General features: G+C 41.0%; 1 pseudogene; it reads left to right on the top strand.

The window, feature by feature from the left end:
• The first annotated feature begins 814 nt into the window (after positions 1 to 814).
• LOC106590862 (cytidine deaminase-like) lies at positions 815 to 5,668 on the top strand (annotated as a pseudogene).
• Positions 5,669 to 5,952: the final 284 nt, after the last annotated feature.

Genomic DNA, 5,952 nt, shown 5'->3' with positions numbered 1-5,952 from the left:
GCTAGGATAACACAGATACCCAGGCACAGACTCAGAAGCTAGGATAACACAGATACCCAGGCACAGACTCAGAAGCTAGGATAACACAGATACCCAGGCACAGACTCAGAAGCTAGGATAACACAGATACCCAGGCACAGACTCAGAAGCTAGGATAACACAGATACCCAGGCACAGACTCAGAAGCTAGGATAACACAGATACCCAGGCACAGACTCAGAAGCTAGGATAACACAGATACCCAGGCACAGACTCAGAAGCTAGGATAACACAGATACCCAGGCACAGACTCAGAAGCTAGGATAACACAGATACCCAGGCACAGACTCAGAAGCTAGGATAACACAGATACCCAGGGACAGACTCAGAAGCTAGGATAACACAGATACCCAGGCACAGACTCAGAAGCTAGGATAACACAGATACCCAGGCACAGACTCAGAAGCTAGGATAACACAGATACCCAGGCACAGACTCAGAAGCTAGGATAACACAGATACCCAGGCACAGACTCAGAAGCTAGGATAACACAGATACCCAGGCACAGACTCAGAAGCTAGGATAACACAGATACCCAGGCACAGACTCAGAAGCTAGGATAACACAGATACCCAGGCACAGACTCAGAAGCTAGGATAACACAGATACCCAGGCACAGACTCAGAAGCTAGGATAACACAGATACCCAGGCACAGACTCAGAAGCTAGGATAACACAGATACCCAGGCACAGACTCAGAAGCTAGGATAACACAGATACCCAGGCACAGACTCAGAAGCTAGGATAACACAGATACCCAGGCACAGACTCAGAAGCTAGGATAACACAGATACCCAGGCACAGACTCAGAAGCTAGGATAACACAGATACCCAGGCACAGACTCAGAAGCTAGGATAACACAGATACCCAGGGACAGAGCTGAAATGGGAGACCTACCGATCCAGATGCTCCACGGTAAGGACCAGCGGTCGTGGCTCCACCACCCACCCAGCCAGCGTGTACCAGGACGGGATAACAGTAGAGGGGCTCATTCGTCGGTCCCTGGAGGCCAAGGAGTTCGCCTACTGCCCCTACAGCCGGTTCAGGGTGGGGGCAGCCCTCCTGGCCCATGACGGCAAGGTGTTCACAGGTGAGCTATCTGCTCAATAGATTGATTAATTGATTGATTGAGTTTATGGGGCAATTTAAAAAGATACCACTGTCAATCAGTACTTACGTTCAGTTATCTTTATTAGACCAGGTAAGTGAATTGAAAGATGTGGGAATATTCTCAGTGGTGAGAGATTGAACAGGCTAAGTGTTGTTACTACATTAATGTAAACATGTGCAGAGCCTGTCTCTGGAATAAAATGCTTTTATGTTGCGTTCACAAAGATAGATTTACTTATGATCTATTTCTTAATTATAATCAATAACTCTCCAGTTCGGAGGCTTTGTGAGTATTTCATCACATGACAATATCATCATTTTTACACTGTAAAGTGTTAAAGTTGATAGTGTACAGTAACAATATCATCCTTTTTACACTGTAAAGTGTTAAAGTTGATAGTGTACAGTAACAATATCATCCTTTTTACACTGTAAAGTGTTAAAGTTGATAGTGTACACTCAAAGCTTGGTTTCAATCTGGAGCAGGGGCGTGTAAGGGTGTCAAATGCAACGCTCCAAGGTTCATATCTGTTTTTGCCATTTCTGACTACTCATCATAAGGAATTGTTTCATGAGTCCATCTGACTAAGCATTATAGTGAAGCAAACCTGCGATGTACATACAGTATGATGTAGTTCTGTCTGTCCAAGATCTGCACTTCGGGAGATTATTTCCTCAGTCAGCATTGGAATTTAGTCAGTCAGAATTTAGTCAGTCAGAATTTAGTCAGTCAGTCAGTCAGTAAATTGGGCAAGAAGCCTTTTTGTGCACAAGTATAATTAACAGTCAGTAATTCAGAGTTTCATTAACTTTGAAGAGTATATTATGTTATTTTGTCTGACTGATTTTGAATAACCTGTTAATGATGATTGGAGGGGAGACCATCTAAACTAAGTTATCTCCGTGGCATAAAGACATGCTTTTAGCCAAACAGAGCAATTAGCATATTGGCCTGTTCGGACACACATTTTTTCTCGAGGTCAGCCGAAGTTCTAGGAGCCGAAATCTCAGCCCCATCGTCCGTGATTGGTCACCTGTAGGGATTCTTCAATAAAGTAAGTGTTGTCAGTAAGTGTTGCACATTTTTTCATTGAGAAATACTGCACCAAACATGTTAGTTAGATGTAAAATTGTGCAACTAAGATCTTTCTCTGCAAAAATTTCAAAATGAATGACAGATTTCTTGAGTTATTTTAGATTAATTCTGACCTTTTTGAGGAATGTATACTGGCTACGGAATCTGAAATATGACAAACAGTACTATTACTCTTTTTAAGCGAAGGTCTTTTAAGGGAGTATACGAGTACACTCGTTCGGTTTGCCTAGCGGACTTCGGCTAGCCGTCAGCTGAACTGAAGCATGCTGACCAGAGGTAGAAAAACTACTACATCCTCATACTTGAGTAAAAGTAAAGATGCCTTAATAGAAAATGACTCAAGTAAAAATGAAAGTCACCCAGTAAAATACTACTTGATTAAAAGTCTGAAAGCATTTGGTTTTAAATATACTTTAGTATCAGGAGTAAATGGAATTGCTAAAACTCCAACACTCCTACACTCAGACATCATTTACAGATAGCCAGGGGCACACTCCAACACTCCTACACTCAGACATCATTTACAAACAAAGCATTTGTGATTAGTGAGTCCACCAGATCAGAGGCAGCAGTGAAGCATTCAAAATATAACGAGTACTTTTGGGTGTCAGGGAAAATGTATGGAATAAAAAGTACATTATTGTCTTTAGGAATGTAGTGAAGTAAAAGTAAAAATATAAATAGTAAAATACAGATACCCCAAAAAAACTACTTAAGTAGTACTTTAAAGTATTTTTACTTAAGTATTTTACACCACTGATGCTGACGACATGGAAATAAGTGTTGCATAAAGTCAGAGATGATTTCAAGTGTTATACTCTGTACAATTTCAAAAATCAATAACAAAAATGAAAATCAAATGATTGATCAATTAATCAAGCTCATTAGAGGGGACAGGCAGGACATCTCTTCAGCTCTGCCTGGTCTACCTGACTGTTGGTGAATCAGAGATGTTAACCCCAATATAATGTGAAGCTCTGTTAGACCATGGGAAACTCTCTATACTTGCACACTCATCTTCTGCACATCTATCACTCCAGTATCTCTACTTGCACACTCATCTTCTGCACATATATCACTCCAGTATCTCTACTTGCACACTCATCTTCTGCACATATATCACTCCAGTATCTCTACTTGCACACTCATCTATCACTACAGTATCTTTACTTGCACACTCATCTTCTGCACATCTATCACTCCAGTATCTCTACTTGCACACTCATTTTCTGCACATCTATCACTCCAGTGTTTAATTGCTATATCGTAATTATTTCGCCACTATGGCCTATTTATTGCCTTACCTCCCTTATCCTACCTCATTTGCACACACTGTATATAGACTTTTTCTACTGAATTATTGACTGTGTTTGTTTATTCCATGTGTAACTCTGTGTTGTTGTTTGTGTTGAACTGCTTTGCTTTATCTTGGCCAGGTCGCAGTTGTAAATGAGAACTTGTTCTCAACGAGCCTACCTGGTTAAATAAAGGTGAAATAAAATAAATTAAAAAACATGACAGTAAATGTGATGTTATCTCTTTAGGCTGCAATGTGGAGAATGCGTGTTACAACCTGGGGGTGTGTGCAGAGAGGAACACCATCTCTAAAGCAGTGCCAGAGGCTTACAGGAGCTTCAAGGCCATCGCTATCGCCAGGTAAAGTTCACAAAGTAGGTGTTCTTGGAACTGTTCTAGTTTACGTCCCAAATCTCTTCCAAGTTTTCACCACTCTAATGCTGACCCCTAGTGTCAAGAACGTGCTATAACATCTTGATAACAGTCAAGCGTTCTCTAACAACTGTGTCAGAGTGGCATAGTGCAGTGTGCAAGGATATTGGTTTTATTTTCATCAACTGTATTGTAAAATGTCTTGTATCTATAATATCTGCAGTGACTTAATCGACCAATTCATCTCACCATGCGGCGGCTGCAGGCAGTTCATGAGAGAGGTAAGGATCATTCAAGCCTGGCATCAAGCCTGGAAGTTGAGAACAGGTATCAGTGTCATTTACAGCATCTTTACTGTAGGACTACTGTGTCTCCTTCCGTTACTATGCCTTTTGAGTGCTTATTGGTCCATGTTACATCCTGGTTACCAAGGTAGTTGTAGAGCAAGAAATGTTATCCAAGGTGTCCATGTACTACAACATGCTTATGCTTGTCTCTCCTCTTCCTTCTCCTCCTCCTCCCCCTCTTCCTCCTCTTCCTCCTCCCCCTCCCCCCTTTCCTCCTCTTCCTCCTCCCCTTCCCCCTTTTCCTCCTCTTCCCCCTCTTCCTCCTCCCCCTCCTCTTCCCCCTCTTCCTCCTCCTCCTCCCCCCCTCTTCCTCCACTTCTTCCTCCCCCCTTCCTCTTCCTCCTCCCCCTCCTCTTCCTTCTCTTCCTTCTCCTCTTCCTCTTCCACCTCCTCCTTTCCACTTTGGGGCCAGCTGGGACGTGTATCTGTCCAAGCCAGACGGCTCGTACGTAGAAATGAACATAAGCGATCTGCTTCCTGTCTCCTTCGGACCTGAAGACCTTAAGACCTGTCCATGAAAAAACTCTTAACGATCCCCAACCAGTATTAACCTGTTCATCTCCTACCTGTTAACCTATTACCTGTACACTGCCTGTTCTAACTACCCGTGTTTCATATTTAATCCTATTAGGAAACATAAAGCATTGGTGCTTTTATAAATCAGGAGAGAGGAGTAGTTAAAGCCACTGTTATAAATTATCAATATATATTTTATAAGTAATATATATGTCTGGAAATCTATTGGAGAGATGCAACACCATTCTTCCACGAGAAAGTCCATAATTTGGTATTTTGTTGATGGTGGTGGAAAACGCCGCTCCAGAATCTCCAATAAGTGTTGAATTGGGTTGAGATTGGGAGACTATGGCTGCGTTTACACTTTCTTGCCACTAATTGGTCTTTTTGACCAAAAATAACACTAATTGGTCTCTTTTCACATCAGATATTTTTAAGATCTGATTAGTCAAAATACCAATGAGTGAAAAAAAAGATCAGAATTGGGCTGCCTGTCTAAACCCACCCACACACACACACACACACACACACACACACACACACACACACACACACACACACACACACACACACACACACACACACACACACCTATTAAACCACCTATGTGCCTTTGGAATGTTAATTGCTTAATTAACTCAGAAAACACACCTGTGTGGAAGCATCTGCTTTCAATATACTTGGCAATGTATCAAGTATTTCCTTTATTTTGGCAGTTACCTGTATATCATTGAAATATAGTAGATTGAGGATGAGGATGACTGGATTGAGGATGACTGGATGTAGAATTCTATGCATTTTCATTGTTAATGTATATAAAATTGTAAGTAACTTTACATATTTAAGTGCATTGATCAATTTGTTGTGTATTAAATAAATACGTAAAATGTTTGTCTCATTTAGCTGGTATTTTTCTTCAATCTAATTCTGTGAGTGATAGATTGAGAAAAAGTGTATTTGTGTTAAGTATGCATATAGGCAATATGAAATACGTATGAACAGCACATCAAATAATTATATATTATTCACATTTTCACAAATAAACAGTACATACAAATATTTTAAAATGGTCTACAGTACTACCGATTCTCCCAAACAGCTGATATAAAAAATTAAAGGGGCAGTGCAGTTTTTTTTATGTAAGGGGGGGTGGGCCCTAGATCGTCCTACCAGCC

The sequence above is a fragment of the Salmo salar genome, chromosome ssa12 (genome assembly GCF_905237065.1).
Source record: "Salmo salar chromosome ssa12, Ssal_v3.1, whole genome shotgun sequence".
NCBI lineage: Eukaryota > Metazoa > Chordata > Actinopteri > Salmoniformes > Salmonidae > Salmo > Salmo salar.
Note: the sequence above shows the minus strand (reverse complement) of the source record. Positions and strands in the feature narration are given on the sequence as shown.